Here is a 23,270-nt window from a genome sequence, read left to right on the forward strand (position 1 = left end):
CAGTGCGGCTGTGTCCGTATTCCATCTACTAAGCGGAACCGATGCTTTACCTTCTCTCCGTGCTCCGGCCACAGCCTGGTAACGTCTGCTGTATATCTGACACAGACGCCCGCCGAAACAGAACTGTACTCGTGGGTAATCATCGCGACCCGGCGGAGAGTTGTTGGAGCGACTCTTTCTAAGCGTATAAGACGCTGTTTAGAAAGATCACTCAAAAAAACTAGTAAGACTATAAAAAATAACATAAGAAAGCTTAAGACTGCTTAAAAAAACAGCAGCCCTCTGACCATGGTCCTGCTCCTGCCGCACCAAACAAAAAACTAATTTGCCTGAGCCAGTGGGCGGGGATATATGGATGGGCCCATTGCATCCTGGGAGGCCAGAAAGCTTTGATCGATTGGTGCCAATCTGCTGTTGCTCCATCATATCCCATTGTTATCCTGTGGATAAACTGTGGACCCTGCCGGAGAAGACACCCTTCTTCGGGTATCTAGTTCCGACAGGGTTCCTCAGGAACCCTCCGCCCTGAAATGGCCCCTGTCCACGGCGGTAAGCTGACTGCGCATGTGCAGAGGCCCGGACATTGCACTCGGCGCATTGCATGGACAAGCTCCTTTCGGAGCCCCTGTCCCTGCCAGTGCCTGGTGGTAAATCCATCCAATAGGATTGCATATTGCAATGCGATCTTGGGCGGCAAAATCCAGCCCAGATAATATTGAATATGCGATCCTTGATAAATGCCCCACTATAACGCTGGTGTAAGATGCACGCTGATGATGATTGCGTCTGATTGGTCTCAACAGTTGAAAACACCCCCATTTATAAAACTGATTTAAAAGTTATTTTAAACTGCATTGAACACTCATATTACACCAATAAAGAATGCTGCACAGTCATACACCATACTCACAATTATTTGAAAGCGGTCATCAAAAATAATAATAATAATAATAATAATAATAATCACTTTGCACTTATTTGCAGTACAAGGCCATTAACTGGAAGGTGTTCCCATTGAGTACTGCGATTTTCAGCAGTATTAGGGCCTAATTCAGCTTGAATCGCTACTGAGACATAAACTGTGATTTTCTCGATCTCGCGTCTTCTAAAAATCGCATGTGAAGAGCCACCCAGAAAGGTAGAACGCCCACCAATGCAATAGCAAAACTGTGATGCATACGAAGAAATTGAGCACCATTGATAATTATAGTTGACCCAGGGCTACTCAAAATAATGAGAATGAAGTCGCACCGGCGCCATGTTTTTAGTCGCAATCCATTGCAACGGACGTCAGATACGCACCCTGAAACGGCCATGATCCGCCTGTGCTTTTCCAACTACTCCTCACAAACACCATGTTAACACCCACAACGGTCACTTAAATTACGATCGCAATTTAGCCTTTGCGCACGCGCAATGCGTTTGCAAGTCTCCTGATAATTGATCGATTTACGATTTTGCAACTGAAGCTGAATTAGGTCCTTAGTACTCACAAGATGGAATTTAAATGTTATCGCGGGTCCTCGCACTGTGTGTGCCCGCTGGCAGCTATTCAAATGTTTCTGTCTGCGGGGGGCAAGACCTTCATTTCAGCTCCCTACCCCCTAGGGTGGTGAGCTGAAATGCCCGAAAAGTGACCCCTTTGGGGGCCCAAATGGGACTTTTCGTGTTGTGCCCATTAGTTTAGTCAGGTTTTGACGCTTTACGCAGCTAAATATGGGCTCAATCAGCATGATAACGAGGGGCAATTGGGCATTAAACATGGGAATCCACCACACAGACTACTAAATTTGGGATCAGTACGTAATCCCGCTGGACGGGATCCCGGCGGTCAAAATCCCGACGCCGGAATCCCGACCACACAATCCCGACAGGGGTGGCGAGCGGAACGCAGCCCCTTGCGGGCTCGCTTCGCTCGCCACGCTGCGGGCACGGTGCCTCGCTACGCTCGGCACACTATTATATTCTCCCTCTATGGGTGTCGTGGACACCCACGGAGGGAGAATATGTCGGGATTGTAGCGGTCGGGATTCCGGCGTCAGTATTTCGACCGCCGGGATCCCGTCCAGCGGGATGTTGACCGCATCCCCTAAGTTTATCAGTCAATTCTTAACAGCTACAGAAACAGTGCCACCAGCTGCGAATGAAAGGTATTGCACCCACCCTGCAACAAACATGCCTTTTTAATGTGCAATCAAATATAATTCAGGTACAAAGCCGGCGCTACCCACTCAGCAGAGTCTGCAAAGCAAGGAGGCGCTGGGCTCAAGAGGCGCTCTCCCTGCTCTGCAACTGCTGCTGTGTGCTGTTGCTGCTGGCTGCGTTTAGGAAAGGCCATCGACCATCGATGATTTGAAATCATCAATGGTCTATGACCGATGTTGTATATTTATACCATCGATGGGGGGAGAACCATATGGTTTCCCTCCATCGATTGCTAGACCTAAACAAATATTTTGTTTTACAAGATATTGGGACACGGAGCATAGCCCTGCCCCACACACCCACAAAGCCCCACCCCCAGGCTGTGATTGGCCCATGGGCCTTTCACAGAAATAACATGGATGGCCATCGATGAGAGAAACCATCGATGGTCTCCTATAGCATAGTTAGTGACCATCGATGGCCACTCAGTTTCGCCATTGAGGGCAACCATTGATGGCGAACACACCGATGGCCATCCCTTGCTGCGCTGTGCATGTCAGACTTTCTATGAGAGGAAGCGCTGCAGCGGCGCTAGCAGAATGAAACTCCGGACCACCCACTTATCTCCCCTCCGTTCCTCCCTCTCAGTAGAGTAGAGCACACAGGAGGGCTTTCATAACAGTATGAAATTCCATCCATACAGGCTGTCTAGTTTCAGTTTCTGTTCCTGCTACTGGTGATTTCAGCAAGGAACAGTTCTCCCTGCACTTAGGTTTCTGAGCCCTTCTCCTACTAAATGCTGCTGCAGGGGAGCTTGTATGTGGTCAGGGCAGACCAACACAACAGTGAGTTTAACTCTTTGAAATCCTTACTCTCTATTGTCATTTGGTGAATACTTCTGTTGTAAGTGTGTGCTTCCAGTTTTTTCTGAATATTTTTTTAAGCGGCACTGCTACCGTGAGCGTGTGTATAAGGGGCACTGCTACCATGGGCATGTGTATAAGTGGCACTGCTACCGTGGGCGTGTGTATAAGGGGCACTGCTACCATGGCAATGTGTATATATACGGCACTGCTACCCAATGTGTATATATACGGCACTGCTACCGTGGGCATGTGTATAAGCGACACTGCTACCATGTGCTTCTGTACTGCTATTGTTGTCAATATTATGTGTACAAGTGGCACTGCTACCATGGGCATTATTATGTGTATAAGCACCACTGATACGGTTGGCATGTGTATAAGCAGCACTTCTACTATGGGCATTATTATGTGTATAAGCGGCATTGATACTGTGGACATTATTATGTGTATAAGCGGCATTGATACTGTGGACATTATTATGTGTATAAGCGGCATTGATACTGTGGACTGTCAAAGTCAAAAATATTACATAGAGAGAACATTCAAACCACACACACATTTAAGTCGCTATACTTGCAAATATGCGCAGCGAGCACAGCAATATATGGAAACACACGCATTTGCTCGGACATGGCACGGAGATGGATTCGGCGCTTGTTTCATACAGTACATGGTTATAATAATGTCAAGCACCAGACATCATGGAGATTTAGAATTGGCTGATGAATTGATGTCATGAATACGTATCATTTGAACAGAACCAGATGTGCCCATCATGTTTGGTATTGAAGCAAGCAGAATGATGTGTGGGTTAGTTTGATGCTGGTTGTGAAGTTGTGGGACATTGCAGCAGATAGATATGATTATATGTATAAAAGCTAAGATCACATTGTTAGAACAATGGATGCTCAAGACAACCTTTTACTAAGTTTTCAGGGCTGAATCTGATCAGCATATACAAAGAAAGAAAGACCCCTCCCCCAGGTACTGGTCAAACAGGAAGGTAGTGGTCAGGTGTGGCCTCAGAGAACAGATGTAATGTAGCTACACTCAGAACAAAGCACACAGCAAGCATGGCTGGATCATCACCGGGCTCCTTAGAAAAGACTAAGTATCATCTCAATATCTCATGGCTGATTGGCATAGAATAGTTTTAAATATGTGTTTGTAGCAATGTAGTTGTAGAACGGTTGGCATAGCTTAGTTAGTTTGGAGATACAAATGGCTTAAGGTTAACGAGGTTTGGGCAGTTGTGTGATTGTTGGGTGTTTGTGGATACTCTGTGAAGTCTGTGATGAATTGGAACAGTATACAATCTGTAGCATAGTATTTGTGGTATTTGTTTGCCTATGGAGATTTAAAATAGATTGTGCTGGTTAGTTATACTATATATCTTGTTAATCATAAATACCACCATGCAGTTACGTTTGTGTTAATTACATTGTGGTCTGGTCTTGTGATGAATATGCTCTGGTTATTGAGATACTGAAGTTGTTTGGGAATGTGAAATTATAAAATGGTTCTAGGAAGTTGGATTACATTGTGAAAGGTGATTTAGATGGTTTGGAATTGTAAAATCAGAACATATGCATTGTTCTGAGGCTTGGACATTTTGGAATAAAATGGAGTCTTGTGTCTTCTGCTATGTGATTGTGGTGTAGTAGAGAGTGCCATGTGTTTGGACCTGCAAATCTAAAATGGCTGCTGCTGGATGTCTTCCCCTCCCCCTTTCAGCCATGTGGTGTAGTCTTTGGAATCAAGTGGAGTTTTCTCAAAATGGAGTCTAGCTTCTGTCCCATGATATAGGGACAGCCAGTATGAGTAAGCTTAAGTATTTCATCAGCATTGACTAACTGCGCAGCGATTGTTCCTCACATGTGTAAGCTTCTCTGCAATCATATTGATCTTCTTGTTACTGTGAGCCATTTCTCTCTTTCTCTCTCTTCTCTTTCTTCCCGTATTTTCCCTTGATTAGATTGTATTGTATTGTATTGTATTTCTGGTGTAGTTATCTGGTTAGGTAGTCTCTGTTATATTGTAGTGTATCATTTGTACTGTGTTTCTTTTTGCAAGTATAATAGTCATAATACATATAATAGGCTTTGGACCCTAAACCCAGGTATCTGTGTATTTCTTATAGTGTTAAGTATTCTCTGAGCGTCGGTGACGCTCAAACAGCTTTGTAGTTAATCAGGTTACACCAGGTTGCACTTACACCCTGTCTCTACACTAAGGTATACTGTGTATCTCATTGTTAAAGGTATAGATATAAAGGTTTAACGTTGTGAGCGTCTGCGCCGCTGGTGATCTTCTTGTGGTCCCGAGCGTCCGCTACGCTATAGCGAATCATTACGTTAGTCGGCAGCCAATAGCGTGCCTGCCTGTGATCTCTGGGCCGTAAGCGAACGTGACGCTTGAGCGTCTCGACTACGGTTGAGCGATCGTTACGCAACTTGCGTACCCTTACGGTACTTCTTACGTAGATAGCGTACAGTGTTCTTAAACCTTTAACGTGTTTTTAATAAGATAAATATTTAGCTTTGTTAGATGGGGGCTCTGGTCCGCGATATCACGATCTTAATGATGCACTGTACATTACAAACGCGGCTGTAATTGACCGGCTAATGATGGACATCTCGCAAAATGCTGAAAAAAAAAACACAAAAAAAAAACACCCACGTTAATGTATTGTGGTATCAGTAAGACGCTGATAGGAAATTTTAAGGGACAAGGCGTTTCTCATAATATTTAAGATGCTAAAATGTATTTTTATTGTCGCAAAACCAGGTTCAAATGGATCATATCGTGTTTGATTAAGATTAGATTGTTTATCTGTTTAAGTAGGTTTAAAAGTACATTTAAAAGTTACTTTGGGAGCTAGCATGGTGATTTTCTTTATGGCAGGAGAGGCCGCATGGTCTGTCCACCATTTTGTGTGACCCTCATGGAGGTGGAAGGGGGAGGAGCAGCGGCCATTTTGGGAAGGTCAAATCTTTTTTTTTTTTTTTTAACGGCTGCTTTTCAGTTGACTCAGGAAATAATCAGCCATCCATTGTAAAAATAAAAAAATAAATAAATAAAAAAAAAAAATAAAAAAAAAATCACCATTTAAGAGTTACCAATGCATTTATTTAACCAGTGTCATAGTCAATTATAAATAGTTCAGATAGGGCTTAATGAAAGTTGTTGTTTTGTTTTTTTGTTGTTTTTTTTTTCTTTTTCCCCTCTCACCTCCAAGATTCTAGGATTCTCTGCTAGTTGTGAGATGGGCCATTGAAATGCAAATGAACTTGTGTGACTGGTTTGCCTTCACAGATAGTTTGAAAGCACATTCGTATGCAAATTGGAAGCACTGAATAAGGTCTCATATATGTAATAAGTGATTAGTACATATATGTAAAATCTATATGCGTGTGCTTACATCAATGTATGTTATTAGATTAATTTAGAATTGCATTTTCATCTGTGAACTTTCACATATCTCACCTTCCTGTTTGCCATTTGCATTGATAACGTGCTGAGAAAATTTGCTGCTATTTAAAAAAAAAAAAAAAAAAGGTAAGGGAGTAATTGAAAAAAAAAAAAAACAAGCACACAGCATAGAAGATACTGTGTGGTGTTTGGTAAGCGTTTATATAGTGAAATATCACTTACATTTATAGTAAGGCGATACAGAAGCCACAAGACAATAGCACACATTTGTTCAGTTTCCAAAATTTAGTTTAAATACCTTACTTTACTGTAACGCCTCTGGGGAGAGCTATCAGACTACGGGAAATGATTTTTCTGATCAGAAAACTATAAGAATGATAGTGGGTTGAAAACGGTATGAGTGTATTGAATCCCGCTTTGTGGACTTTGTGATCTATGTGATAAAACGGTATTGAATTCCGCTTTGTGGACTTTGTGATCTGTGTGATCTTTAGTGGAACGTGATGAGCACGGTCTGAGTGAAAACGTGCAACAGAGTGTGATAAAGTTTTCGTTGTATTACGCTCTGGCTGTTTTGGAGCACAGTAGGGAGACTCCAATGATCCTACCATTTATGGGCAACAAGTGTCTATAAGTGGTACGATTGGACCGCACGGTTGTATGTGTGACCAATAACGCAACGTGATATGAGGTCGTATATCCATGCGTAAATCTTGCCCTCATACGTGTTGTAGGGAGCACATGCAAGCGTGATTTGTGTAAAGAAAAAGGAAGGGAATTTTCTCAGGAAAATCTCTAGAGATAGGGCCTGCAACGGCTACACGTGTCTGCTAGAAGGCGGACCGGAGATACCCGGAGCAGAAGAAGTTCAGTGGAAGAGCTTTAAGGATTTCCAACGAAGTTCTGTGTTTGGTGCATTTTAGGAAGTTTTTCTGTGTTAAAAAGGTCCACAATGGCAGCCAAGTGCACAACACAGAGACGGTCGGAGGTCAGGATTCAGACTCCAGAGGCTTGCAGACCCCGAGGGTCTGCTCGGTTAGTAATGTGGGGGAAATATGGTCCCCACACTGAGACCTTTTGTGATGAATGGACACGAATGACTGCGGGGGATAAGGCACCATTTCCCGGGATAGGTAGTTTTGACTCAGAGGTGTTGCATAATTTAAGGCAAAGGATCAGTCTCATAAAATCCTGGAAACAACGAGTTAAACATGATGATTGTTTGCAGTTATGGCAACAGGAAAGTGAAATGCAAAGAAATGTAACTTACATATCTAACTTTCATCTTGAGAGGAGAGACATGGCAATGAAGAGGATTATGGTTGCAGAGAAATGGCACAATGTTGTATGATAAAAATGCACTTAGTAACTGTATTAAGAACGAAAGTAACAAATGTAATAATGTTTATAAAAATGAAAGTGTAAAAATCACAAATGTTAACCTGTGCAAGTCGCACCCCATGTCAAACTTCCCTCAGAATTATCAGCAAGAAAGTGAGCCCAGAACGATGTCGGCATCTCTTCCAGCAGCCACCCTACAAGACATCCAGGTGGACGCGACCAAATTGGTAAAGGCAATAATCAAACCCCCTAACGGAGGGTCAGGTGAGGTCGTGTCCACAGGTACGTACAATGTTTTATATCACGCACAAACAAATGTACCCCATATTGTAAGACCAAAACAAGGTGATGTAATTGAGTTTAGTCCTGTCAGGGTGATCACAGTCCCCAATGGGAAGACTGACGATCAGGGAACCATTCCCGTCAAGGACAGTGCAATGCGCCATCCCTGGTCCCGGACAGAATTGAGATCAATCATGTCTGATTACCCAGATCCTAGGAAAGATCTAACTGTATTATCAAAGATTCACAGAAGGTATATCAACTCCCTAGACAACGACATAATCATGGTATCCAAGGAATCAGGTAGGTACAGGGAAAGCGGTTGATGGTGATGAGCATCCAAGCGTTTGAGGAGGCATCAAATCAACCAAAACCCCAGGCCATTGGCACATGGAGGAACTTAAGGATTTGTGATCTGTGCAAAAGAGAAGGGCATTATGCCAGTAACTGCAACAGCCCACATAAAATCAGACCCCCTAGACATGAAAATGAGCAAAAGTTATGACACACCAAATTATAATCAGGGATCATATAGGAAGGATTTTGGGCCACACCCATAATATATAGTCAGGAAAGGTGATCATTAGGACTGATGGTAAGCCTGAGGTAACGGTTAATAAATTGGGAGGTCATTCACTGAAAGACACAGGAATGACCAGGTGAAACGTTGTAAATGTATCTGTGAAATGTTTTTTTTTCTCTCTCTCTCTATCCCCATCTCTGACGAGTATTGGTAAGAATTCACACATTGCATATCCACTTGGTCCTTGCAGAAGTCTACCAAACCCCAGCATGACCTCCGCCACAATGTATTTCTGGCCAGATACAGACAGTGGAGTAATGCAGGTGCTGGTGGGGAGAGACTGCTCAAGGAGACCATTAGACACGTAGATATGACAGCCTGATAATGCTAACAATGTTTTCTTAATGTTGAAAAATGTTTGATAAAAATGCTTTGTTATTGTTGTTTGTTGTTGAGTTATGTAATATATATATGCACATGAAGTGTTCTCTCTCTCTTTTGTTTTTTTGACTCTCTCTCTCTTCTCACTCATGTTTTCATGGTTTAAAGATGGTATGTCACCCCTCAGTTGGACCAATGGTAATGCCAGATTTTCGCTCCTTACAGAAAGATCGTCGGTTAGGAAGGAATATTGCATCACCAGAATGTTCGTTTGGAAGACTGAGAGACAGCACCTTTGAGAGGACAGCAGAACAAAAAGAACAACAAGATGAGAGAACTTATTATCGTAACAAGTTCTCTCCCCCTCAAACTGTTTTCTTATACCCCCTTTACAAATTTCTTCTTTTCTCCTCCTGTAAGATGGACTGGCCCCAAGAGACTGTGATATGGATTTTCCTGTTGACCATGATGTTGACCAGAGCAGTCTGTTCCGGGGAGAGTATCAGTGAGGTCGTGAAAGGATCCAGAAAGGTCCTGATGATAAAGATGGAGGTGTAAATTTCCAATAGCAACCCAATCACCAAGCAAAGGCGAGTACCGGAAACGATCTAGCAGCCATGTTATTTGTAAACATTTTTCTTTTAAGGATTATTAGCTGAAGAAAACTGTATCTGTAGGCTCTGTGATAATGTCATTGAGGATGGGTGTATTAAGAAATGCCAATCCAGTTTTAATATCCATATGGACCGGCATCCCTTGAGTGACTATCACTCTTTAGTGGGTAGTGTGCTTAATAAAACAGATTGTTGGGTATGCTCTCAAGTACCTCAAGGTCACAGAAAATCAGGGCTAGTACCATTTCCTTTAACGTTAGGGGAGGTACTTGAGTTAAATGGTGGGAGACCGGTGGACAGGAGGTTTAATATCTCCAGCCCTCCTAGTTTGAAGCTCCACCAATACCATGTGGATAGGTCCCTATTATGTTTTAACATCTCCAATCCCCGAAAGCCGGGAAATTGGGAAGTGTCATGGAGCAACCAAACCATGACCTTTTCGCATAGAGCAGATAGAATGCCTACAGATACAGAGCTTGTACGCCACATAGCCAGTAGAGGAAAATCTTTCCGGTATAGGTATACCTTAGGAAATAGGATTACGAGAGTTGGAGAAGTATCACCAGGATACTGTGCACATATCGTACAAACTGATACGTGTACTAAACAGATGGGAGAATTAGGGTTAGGAGAGTTCACATGGAAAATGTGTAACATGGTAATGACATATTCCGTCCCATATGTTCTCCCCGATGATGCATATTTCATATGCGGGAGAAAGGCGTATGAGCGGCTTGCCCCAAACTCTGAAGGATTGTGTTATATTGGAAAAGTACTACCTGAGGTAATGAGTCTAAGGAGTGAGGAAACTGTAATCCCAATGGATTTGATTTATGACCCAACGGTAGAAACAATGATGTAATGAAAATGCGATTATACGGTCCGTTTCTTTCACCTGTTTTTCCGTTTTCTCCAAGATAAAAAGACCTCCTTGGACGAGGAAGTTGACGAGACGCTATACAGACAACGAATAGACCAAAGAAGAAGTTTTGACAACCTTAGATACGGACACTTGATGAACTTTGCCATGGATCCCCAGTTTCCCTAGAATTCTTAAACTTACGCTAGCCCAACATTTTTTGTAAATCTATGAGCATTGACAAAGCTTTTTGCTTGCACCTAATGGGCAAAACAGCGCAAAGAAGACGACTTTCAACTGATACCGAACAAAACTTCAACCGACAGATGTACATTAACCTGACATAGAATACCACTGCATTTACCATAAGTGTTCTTTATCTTCATCTCTACAACCCTCAGGTAATGACACACATAGTCGATAGGGAATACAGGCACAGATATCAGCAATCACATACCTCCCCCATTCATATATCATCAACTAAAATGTGCTCCACCATTTTGTTACAACCACAGCCGAAATGAGCTCGGTAAAGTTTGACAGCCCATCCACAGACCCTTAGTACGGGATAAGAAGGAATTCAAATGTATACTTCGCAATACCTCGAAGCTTGATGTACAACACGTACGGCACGATGATACATGACCCCCCAAACATGGATTCATACATACATACTTCTGCTATCTCACTAGGTCATACCTTTTTCCCACCTTCTTCTCTCCTCCCTTACCCAATCATAGAAATGTATTTACATATGACATATATTTTTCTCTTTTTGAAATGTTTTAGGAAGTGGCAGTTATTGGTGACTGCCAAAGGGTGGACTGTCAAAGTCAAAAATATTACATAGAGAGAACATTCAAACCACACACACATTTAAGTCGCTATACTTGCAAATATGCGCAGCGAGCACAGCAATATATGGAAACACACGCATTTGCTCGGACATGGCACGGAGATGGATTCGGCGCTTGTTTCATACAGTACATGGTTATAATAATGTCAAGCACCAGACATCATGGAGATTTAGAATTGGCTGATGAATTGATGTCATGAATACGTATCATTTGAACAGAACCAGATGTGCCCATCATGTTTGGTATTGAAGCAAGCAGAATGATGTGTGGGTTAGTTTGATGCTGGTTGTGAAGTTGTGGGACATTGCAGCAGATAGATATGATTATATGTATAAAAGCTAAGATCACATTGTTAGAACAATGGATGCTCAAGACAACCTTTTACTAAGTTTTCAGGGCTGAATCTGATCAGCATATACAAAGAAAGAAAGACCCCTCCCCCAGGTACTGGTCAAACAGGAAGGTAGTGGTCAGGTGTGGCCTCAGAGAACAGATGTAATGTAGCTACACTCAGAACAAAGCACACAGCAAGCATGGCTGGATCATCACCGGGCTCCTTAGAAAAGACTAAGTATCATCTCAATATCTCATGGCTGATTGGCATAGAATAGTTTTAAATATGTGTTTGTAGCAATGTAGTTGTAGAACGGTTGGCATAGCTTAGTTAGTTTGGAGATACAAATGGCTTAAGGTTAACGAGGTTTGGGCAGTTGTGTGATTGTTGGGTGTTTGTGGATACTCTGTGAAGTCTGTGATGAATTGGAACAGTATACAATCTGTAGCATAGTATTTGTGGTATTTGTTTGCCTATGGAGATTTAAAATAGATTGTGCTGGTTAGTTATACTATATATCTTGTTAATCATAAATACCACCATGCAGTTACGTTTGTGTTAATTACATTGTGGTCTGGTCTTGTGATGAATATGCTCTGGTTATTGAGATACTGAAGTTGTTTGGGAATGTGAAATTATAAAATGGTTCTAGGAAGTTGGATTACATTGTGAAAGGTGATTTAGATGGTTTGGAATTGTAAAATCAGAACATATGCATTGTTCTGAGGCTTGGACATTTTGGAATAAAATGGAGTCTTGTGTCTTCTGCTATGTGATTGTGGTGTAGTAGAGAGTGCCATGTGTTTGGACCTGCAAATCTAAAATGGCTGCTGCTGGATGTCTTCCCCTCCCCCTTTCAGCCATGTGGTGTAGTCTTTGGAATCAAGTGGAGTTTTCCCAAAATGGAGTCTAGCTTCTGTCCCATGATATAGGGACAGCCAGTATGAGTAAGCTCAAGTATTTCATCAGCATTGACTAACTGCGCAGCGATTGTTCCTCACATGTGTAAGCTTCTCTGCAATCATATTGATCTTCTTGTTACTGTGAGCCATTTCTCTCTTTCTCTCTCTTCTCTTTCTTCCCGTATTTTCCCTTGATTAGATTGTATTGTATTGTATTGTATTTCTGGTGTAGTTATCTGGTTAGGTAGTCTCTGTTATATTGTAGTGTATCATTTGTACTGTGTTTCTTTTTGCAAGTATAATAGTCATAATACATATAATAGGCTTTGGACCCTAAACCCAGGTATCTGTGTATTTCTTATAGTGTTAAGTATTCTCTGAGCGTCGGTGACGCTCAAACAGCTTTGTAGTTAATCAGGTTACACCAGGTTGCACTTACACCCTGTCTCTACACTAAGGTATACTGTGTATCTCATTGTTAAAGGTAAAGATATAAAGGTTTAACGTTGTGAGCGTCTGCGCCGCTGGTGATCTTCTTGTGGTCCCGAGCGTCCGCTACGCTATAGCGAATCATTACGTTAGTCGGCAGCCAATAGCGTGCCTGCCTGTGATCTCTGGGCCGTAAGCGAACGTGACGCTTGAGCGTCTCGACTACGGTTGAGCGATCGTTACGCAACTTGCGTACCCTTACGGTACTTCTTACGTAGATAGCGTACAGTGTTCTTAAACCTTTAACGTGTTTTTAATAAGATAAATATTTAGCTTTGTTAGGACATTATTATGTGTATAAGCAGCACTGCTATTGTCGGCATTATTATGTGTATAGGCAGCACTGATACGGTAGGCATGTGTATAAGTGGTACTTCTACCATGGGCATTATTATGTGCATAAGCGGCGCTTCTACCATGGGCATTGTGTATAAGCGGCACTGCTACCATGGGCATTGTGTATAAGGGGCACTACTGTTTAGCATAACGTGATTATGGGGCAGTACTGTGTGGAGTAATATGAAATAGGGGCACTACATGCAGTGTAATTACAATAAGATTGTGCTACTTTGTGGCGTATTTTGAATTGGGTACTATTGTGTGGCCATGCCCCTTCCTCGTGATACCACACCCCTTTTTCGAAGGTGCGCGCTGTCTCTTTATTAAGTTTTGGAGAGAGGGCGCAAATTTATAGTTTGCAGGTAGGTGCCAAACACCCTAGCACCGGCCCTGTTCAGGTACCGTATATACTCGAGTATAAGTCGACCCGAATATAAGCCGAGGCACCTAATTTTACCACAAAAACCTGGGAAAACTTATTGACTCGAGTATAAGCCTAGGGTGGGAAATGCAGCTCTACCCATACACAGACCTCATAGTGCCAGATATGCCCCACAGTGCCAGATATGCCCCACAGTGCCAGATGTGCCCCACAGTGCTAGATATGCACCACAGTGCCAGATGTGCCAGACATGCCCCACAGTGCCAGATATGCCCCACAGTGCCAGATGTGCCCCACAGTGCCAGATGTGCCAGATATGCCCCACAGTGCCAGATGTGCCCCACAGTGCCAGATATGCCCCACAGTGCCAGGTGTGCCAGATGTGCCCCACAGTGCCAGGTGTGCCAGATGTGCCCCACAGTGCCAGGTCTGCCAGATGTGCCCCACAGTGCCAGGTGTGCCAGATATGCCCCACAGTGCTAGATACTTACCCTCCGTCGCTCCCGCGCTGTCTTCTGAAGGAGGGACACGGAGAGCACAGCGCGCGGCTCTCCTGTGTACCTCCTGCATCTCCGGCGGCACCGGCGTGTGTTAAAGGAAGTGCCGGTTCGTGCACTTCCTTTACCACTCAGACGCCGCTGCCGCTGGAGATGCAGGAGGGACACAGGAGAGCCGCACGCTGCGCTCTCCGTGTCCCTCCTTCAGAAGACAGCGCGGGAGCGACGGAGGGTAAGTATCTAGCACTGTGGGGCATATCTGGCACACCTGGCACTGTGGGGCATAACTGGCACTAAAGCTGACTCGAGTATAATCCGAGGTGGCTTTTTCAGCACAAAAAAAAACAATGTTCTTATTTCAGCTTTCTTGTTGGGGTATATTTTGTTAGTGGTTCAGTTAATATACATACACCATATATATGTGTTCTAGGTACAGCAACAAACCTCATACGCATACCTGCCTACTTGTCACACCTGTCTTCCGGCATATAAGGGGGACAGGTATGATTACAAGAGGTGGATGTAGCTTAGTGACTCATTCACATCATCAAGTGAGTGGTGCAGTAGTATTGTCACTGTTCCGCCATTATGCCCCTGCTGTTTCTGTGCACAGCGAGGTGGCAAGCCCGGAGGACGCGATTTGTGATCATGGCATGTCCCCAACCACCCTGCAGACTGGCCAGATTCCCTGTGGGAGAATAGTCTGATATCTTGGAAGTCTGGGAGATCTTTATTATTATTTATTACCAGTTATTTATATAAGCATACATATTCTGCAGTTCTTTACAGATAACATTCCATGGTTGTGGTAATTCTTACACATTCCGAGAGTGCTCATTAGGTAATGGTTTTACATTTCTGGGGAATCGATCACATAATACAGTTATAGGCAACAAGCATATCCGTAAATTCACATACATGAGGACAGCAGGAGACAGGCTACCATAACCTATGACTGTTACTCTGAGACTGCAATTCCTACTGTTACTAAGGGTCTATTTACAAAGCCTTGGATAGAGATAAAGTGGTAGGAGATAAAGTAGCAGCCAATCAGCTCCTAACTGCCATGTCACAGGTTGGGTTTGAAACATGATAGTTAGAAGCTGATTGGCTGGGACTTTATTTCCATCCACTTTATTTCCATCCAAGGCTTAGTAAATAGACCCCTAATTGCACTATGCCCATATTACCCAATCAGGAAGCATGAAATGAGGAAGGAAGAGTGAATATGATCTGATCTAAGCACTGAGTATCACAAATGCAACCTTTATATCACTTGAGGCATAATCAGTTCAGCAGCCAGGGTGCCTTTAAAGTACAAGTATAAACTATGCAAACACACACGCACTGTATATCATTAAGTGCCATGTATCTGATTTGTATCATAATCTTCACATATGTGCATTTCTGTTACCACTGATCTCGTACATTACAGTAAAATATACAGCTACATAATGTGTGTGTAAATATATATATATATATATATATATATATATATACACACACACACACACACAAAGGACGAGCTGGACAGCACTCACGGAGGCTGAATATCAGCCTCTGTGAGTGCCGTCCAGCTGGTCCTTTGTATATACAGTTCTTCCAGGTCGGGCACCGGAGCATGGAGTTTTATACAGTCTATGGGAGTGCCAAACATTTTGCTTATTTTTATATATATATATATATATATATATATATATATATATATATATATATTTATATTATTTGTGTGGATAAAATGTTAAGCACAAACTACAGTGGTCTACCAATACATTAGCGCACACATAAAAATATGACGTTTATAAATTAATACACAGTTTACTTAACATACATATTTGCACTGGAATATTACATATCACCACTGAAGAAGCATGTAATTCTGCAGTTGAATACAGACATTTGTGCCTGTATCTCCCCAGGATTATCAGATAAGTATAATAGGTACTCAAGTCCCAGTGTGGCTGCCTAAGCCCCCAGAAGAACTAAGGTGACCCATGAACCGTTGTTACTCTCAGATCCCATCTTGCCAACAGGAGGCATACAGCACTGCCATCCACCAGTGGGCCATCAATAGTCACAGTCAGGTCTTACTCCACTCGCTTCTTCAGAGGTCTTTGTGTCCTTCATCCCTGTAGAGCCACAATTGGGTGCCATGATCTTGGCTTTGGTCTTGATGTCCAGACCATGCCTTAGATCCAGGGGGACATAGTAGGATGTTGGGATCTTCTTTCGTATTAGTTGAAGCCGAGGATCCTGCAGATCTTCCCCAGGACTCTGAGCCAGGAGTGTTTTGAATCCTCTTTTGGACCTGCCACTCAACTCTGCATCTCTGCTGTTCATAGGGAGAACAAGATGGGCTAGATTGCTCTTTCCCGGGTCCTTAGCTGCAGATTCCACAGACACGCTGCTTTTAGTAGTGGGAGTCCATATGAAACCATAGATAATAGCCAGAATGATGGCACCGAGGGAGACGCACAAGAAATATGCCAGGACCGTTGCCAGCCTGACCCACTGCTTCTTATTTAATCCTGATGCCTTTGCCTTTTTGTCCCCTGAGTAATTTGACTCTGGATTTGGCATTGCAATACCATCCACATCCCTGTGTGTCATTGTCAGCTGCTGGGAGATGTGCTGTTAATAAGGGTTATCTAATCCACATCCTAGATAGTTATCTCCATCAAGTGGACATGAGCATCTCTATCCACACAGCCTGAGATGACTGGATGTCAGTGAGTGCAGCAGTCTGGTTCAAAATGCACATACTGCTGTGTATTCCTGGGGAGAGGCTTGTTTCTCATCAGTACCATCCTCACACATACACACACAACATGAGTGCTGGAAGCTTGTCTAAGACACCCCCCTGCTTCTGCTGCACATGGTCTATTCTAGATTTACCCTTGAACAGAAGTGAGAAATATATGTACGTCAGGAAGCTGCTTCCAACTCTACACCGTGCGCAAGCAAAGGGATAGGGGGACAGGCGCAGCTGGGATTGGGAATGGGCTACACCAGCTGACCCAGAGACGCTTTACAGTTATGATATACTGGAATGATTCATATCAAATGACATCCAGTGAATTATACAGAGATTTCTTGTAGAATCACCACAAACAAGGCAGATGAAACCGTTGACTGAGAACCTAACAATCAGTAGGGATTGCTGGTCCTTGTAGTGCCATTTGGGAGGTTTTTAAGTACAGTAGCTCCAGCATGCCCACAGCTTGTAATCAGTTACAGGATAAAACGCATAGTATCGTAGATTATTTTTATTTTTTTAGTGAAAGGTTAACAATGGTGCAGCTCTATATTGTGTATTTACATAAAACACTGACCGTAGGGCCTTGCTCTGTGACCTGTCATTACTGAAGTTAGACTGTGTGACTACAGAGAACACTACTGGTGTAGCATCGGTAATTAGAATACAGATCTAAAGGCTGCATCTATTAGATGTCAGATGTAATCTGATTATAGCAGTGAATATATGACACACCACACAAGACAAGAACAATATAGCTCTAGAAGATTCTGTAAATGTCAAGGAAACACAGAGTAAACCATTTACTAGACAATGTAATAACAATTATGTTTACATATAGACAGTGACAAGGGGGGAGAGCTGCGGGCAGATGGGGGAGAGCAGCGATACAGCAGCGGCTGCCGCTGCTCTCCCCCCTTCCTCCCCGGCTCTCTGCCTCTCCCTGTCAGCGGCGGCCAGGGAAAGGTAACTGTCAGGCAGTGGGACGCTGTCAGCGGCAGCCAGGGGACCAGTCAGGTGGCGGGACGCTGTCAGCGGCGGCCGGGGGACCAGTCAGCGGCGGCCGGGGGCGCCCATCAGAGGTAGTGCTCTGCAGCCCGCCACCCCGCTCCCAGGAGCGTCCACCCGGCTCCAGCAAGCGAGACCTCGCTTGCTGGAGCCGGGTGGACGCTGCCGGGAGCGGCGGCTGTGTTACATCCTCCAGCACTGCGCCCCCCCCACCCCCGGCGGCTCTCCCCACGGCTCTCCCCCCTGTCCTCCACTAGGGTCCCGCATCTCAGTCCGACATCTTTTGATGTCGGACTGAGATGGTCGAAAAGGGGGCCCCCCCGCTTTCGTCACAAGCATGTGGATCGGCAGCTATTCCGCCGATCCACGTGCTTTTTGACAAGTTGAATTCCTCGACTTGTCGAAAAGCATTGAATAGGTCGAATCACGTTTCGACTTTAAAATGTCGAAAACTGACGTCTTTTCGACAGACGGCAGTTTTCGACACCAATTGAATATACCCCTATGTCTGTACATTCTAAATGAGTTACTCTGCTTTGTGGCTCAGTCTAATCAGCACATGGATTACAAACGATCACAGAATGCTTTGTACAGTATGTCCAATTTTCTTTGTTGTCAAAGAGGAGAGAAGAGGCTAGAAGCTCCAGTGGTTATTGAAATCTCATTTGAATTGTGGAGATTCATAGAGCCGTATTCAAAATGTCCCCCCCCCCTCCCGTCGGCAATCGCACCCGCAGTATTCTAACGTTGCTGCCGATGGGCGCAACTCGTATTCCAATGCGCGTAATGGGCACAATAATGGGGGGTATTTGAATATCGCCCCTCTATCTCCCGTCACTTTAGATGGGAGATTGGTGGTGTGATAAGATTTGAATTCCCCCCACAGCAAGTAATACCCCTTTTCCACCTACGTACCGTGTCCGATCCGGGATGTTTAACACGGCTCCCCCGTTTCCACTACACTTCGACACGGGTTATTTCTGTGTCTGATCTGTTTCCACCTAACCCGGGTAAGCTCTGTGAAAGCCTATTGCTGTCATTACAAATGGACTTTTTACTGTCTCATCAAGATGATGTCATCAAAAGGACCAAAAGGGAGGGATGGGGCCTGCTCACAGCATTGCAGCAATGGACGCCGGTGCAGTAGCTGTGTCTAGCATGGAGTCGCAGACTGTTTGCAGTTTACTGCTGCTTTCTGCTACAGACAGCTTGATGCAGCTTTTCACCTTGTGCTACCTACTGCAGAGCTGGGCTACCTATCGACGCAAATATTTGAAAAGGAGGAGAGCGCGTATATCATCCACTGTTGTTATTTCTCTCATAACAATGAACTCTACACCAAGCCGAAGAATGTGGGTGAGAGATCGCAGACATGGAGAAGCATTCATGCAGACCATTCTAGCATATCAGGAGGAGCAGTGGATGGAAAACTTCAGGATGTCTCGCGCTACATTCGAGTATGTTTTGGAACTACTGTCCCCCGCAATAACCATGCAGACCACCAGGTTCCGGAAGCCCATTGAGCCAGCCAGGAGATTAGCGATTGCTCTCTGGTGGTATTCTACCCCTGGAGAGTATCGCACAGTTTCCAGTTTATTTGGAGTAGGGATTGGCACGGTCTGCAAGATTGTCTACCAGGTCACGCGGGCATTGCTGGATACCATGTACCATCGCTTTATTTCCTTGCCACAAGGACAGCGGCTAGATGCGACTATAAAAGGGTTTAAGAAGCGTGGCTACCCACAGTGTGCTGGTGCCATAGATGGGACCCATATCCCCATCATCGCCCCCCGTGACAACCCAGCAGACTATTACAATCGTAAGGGTTGGCATTCCATTGTTCTGCAAGCTGTAGCTGACCACAAATACTGGTAAGCACTGTTTCACTAATGTGTTTGAAATAGGCTTGGCCTGTTTTATGATAATGCATAAACCTTTATTTTTAGTTTCACAGATGTCTTCATAGGGTGTCCCGGACGGTCACATGATGCAAGGGTTCTCGCCAACTCCGATCTTTACAGTATTGCTGAGGACAAGCTTGGTGGATGGCTTTTCCCTCGAGAGGTAAGATTATTTACTACTTAAACTAATGTTCGCCCATAAACCAATAGTCAGGTTTTACCCCTGTAATAATATTAATGTTTTATTAACAGAAATCGGTGATCGTACATGGTGTGGATATCCCGGTCCACCTCATTGGTGATGCAGCATACCCATTACAGCGCTGGCTAATGAAGGGCTACACCCAGCATGTTCACTTATCCCCCGAACAGACATCATATACCCATGCCCTAAGTTCGGCCCGTATGGCAGTGGAGAATGCGTTTGGGCGTTTAAAAGGACGCTGGCGCTGCCTCATGAAGAGGAATGATGTGGACTTGAAAATAATGCCAGATATAGTAGCAGCCTGCTACATTCTCCATAACATATGTGAGATTCAAAAGGAAAACTTTCTCCCCGAGTGGAATGTACATGATCATGGGGCGGGGGTCACTGTACATGATGCACCAGGCTTGGTGGGGGGGCATGACGCTGCCAGCGAGTGCATAAGGGCCACCATTGCAGCTAATCTTCAAACAATGTTGCAGTAGAGAAGACAGACAAGTTTTTGTGTGCAAACAATTTTTGTTTATTTTGTTTTTCAGTAATAAAAATTTGGTTCAAAAGTTATGTTATATGTTTTCTTTTAAACAGTTGGCACACATTTTCTGAGGTAACAATATAAAATATTTAAGTGCAAACATGACACTGTAAAATTCCACATAACGCAAGGGGTCTTCAACATGTGTCCCTCCAGCTGTTGTGGAACAACATGTACCAGCATGTGTTGCTATGTGTTCCACAACAGCTAGAGGGCCACATGGTGAAGACACCTGCCCTGAGGTAACAGTATAAAAGAGTAAAGTGCAAACAGGGCACTCTGTAAAAAAAACAACCTAATGTTTGGTTTGGCAGGTATCGGGGTACCCCCAATATTTGGATCACACTGCCGCACATTTTCTGGAGGTAACAATATAAAATATTTAAGTGCAAACATGACACTGTAAAATTCCACATAACGCAAGGGGTCTTCAACATGGGTCCCTCCAGCTGTTGTGGAACAACATGTACCAGCATGTGTTGCTATGTGTTTCCACAACAGCTAGAGGGCCACATGGTGAAGACACCTGCCCTGAGGTAACAGTATAAAAGAGTAAAGTTCAAACAGGGCACTCTGTAAAAAAAAACCCTAATGTTTGGTTTGGCAGGTATCGGGGTACCCCCAATATTTGGATCACACTGCCGCACATTTTCTGAGGTAACAATATAAAAGGTAGCCCCAATATCTGGATCCCACTGCCCATTTTCTGAGGTAACAATATAAAAGTTTAAAGTGCCAACAGGGCACTCTGTAAAATCAAAATAATGTTTGGATTTGTAGGTATCAGGGTTGAGGATACAGTGCAAACAGAACCTTAAAACACTAACATTGTTTTATCACCCGCTGCTCTAAGGCAGTTGTCTACATACCCGAAATTCTGAGGATTGCGGGATTTGTGTTGGGGGATTTGAGGGAGGCTCATAGTTGTATGGACCATATGGGTGCTGTGGGTAGGCTGTGTCTTGCTGTTGTGCTTGTGTGGTATTCCCTATGGTACGTGCAAACGTGCGTTCAAAAAATGTCATCTGCCTATCATGCATGGTCATTAACTGCCTCATAAACGTTTGATGCATTTCTTTCTCTGACGTCCTAGTGGATGCTGGGGACTCCGTAAGGACTATGGGGAATAGCGGGCTCCGCAGGAGACTGGGCACTCTAAAGAAAGATTTAGTACTATCTGGTGTGCACTGGCTCCTCCCTCTATGCCCCTCCTCCAGACCTCCGTTAGAATCTGTGCCCGAACAGAGCTGGGTGCTTTTAGTGAGCTCTCCTGAGCTTGCTAATAAGAAAGTATTTTAGTTAGGTTTTTTATTTTCAGAGAGCTTCTGCTGGCAACAGACTCTCTGCTACGTGGGACTGAGGGGAGAGAAGCAAGCCTACCAACTGCGGCTAGGTTGCGCTTCTTAGGCTACTGGACACCATTAGCTCCAGAGGGATCGAACACAGGACCTGACCTTGTCGTCCGTTCCCGGAGCCGCGCCGCCGTCCCCCTCGCAGAGCCAGAAGCCGGCAGAAGCGGAGAAGACATCGAAATCGGCGGCAGAAGACTCCTGTCTTCACATGAGGTAGCGCACAGCACTGCAGCTGTGCGCCATTGCACCCACACTAACCCACACACTCCGGTCACTGTAGGGTGCAGGGGGGGGGGGCGCCCTGGGCAGCAATTGTTACCTCCTGGCGAATGCTGCATATAAACAGTGGCACACTTATATGTATGAGCCCCCGCCACTTATTTTACAAGAAATCGCGGGACAGAAGCCCGCCGCTAAAGGGGCGGGGCCTTCTTCCTCAGCACTCACCAGCGCCATTTTCCTTCCACAGCTCCGCTGAGAGGAAGCTCCCCAGGCTCTCCCCTGCAGAATCATGGTAGAAGGGTAAAAAAGAGAGCGGGGGGGGGGGGCACATAAATTTAGGCGCATAAATCATATTACAGCAGCTACTGGGTAAACACTAAGTTACTGTGTAATCCCTGGGTTATATAGCGCTGGGGTGTGTGCTGGCAAACTCTCTCTCTGTCTCTCCAATAGGCCTTGTGGGGGTCCTGTCCTCATTTAGAGCTTCCCCTGTGTGTGTGGTGTGTCGGTACGCGTGTGTCGACATGTTTGACGAAGAGGGCTATGTGGAGGCAGAGCAAGTGCAGTTGACTGACGTGTCGCCGCCGACGGTGCCGACACCTGATTGGATGGATATGTGGAAGGTGTTAAATGATAATGTAAACTCCTTACATAAAAGGTTGGATAAAGCCGATACCTCGGGCCTGTCAGGGTCTCAACCCATGGCTGATCCTACAGTGCAGAGGCCCTCAGGGTCTCAAAAGCGCCCACTATCCAAAATGGTTGACACAGATGTCGACACGGATTCTGACTCCAGTGTCGACGACGATGATGCAAAATTGCAACCAAAAATGACAAAAGCTATACGTTACATGATTGTTAGCTCTTCAGAGCAGGGCCCTCTTTCCTCTTGTCTAAACCCTCTTCTTGACACATTTCACTCAGCGACCATCTTTACCTGCTTTCTCTCCTGCTGGTAAAGGCTCATCTCTATCTATGGCCGCCAGCCCCAAGTAGTACAATGATTACTCCTTCGCTACTTACATCTACAGTGGCAAACGCAGGATTTG

The sequence above is a fragment of the Pseudophryne corroboree genome, chromosome 8 (genome assembly GCF_028390025.1).
Source record: "Pseudophryne corroboree isolate aPseCor3 chromosome 8, aPseCor3.hap2, whole genome shotgun sequence".
Classification (NCBI taxonomy): domain Eukaryota; kingdom Metazoa; phylum Chordata; class Amphibia; order Anura; family Myobatrachidae; genus Pseudophryne; species Pseudophryne corroboree.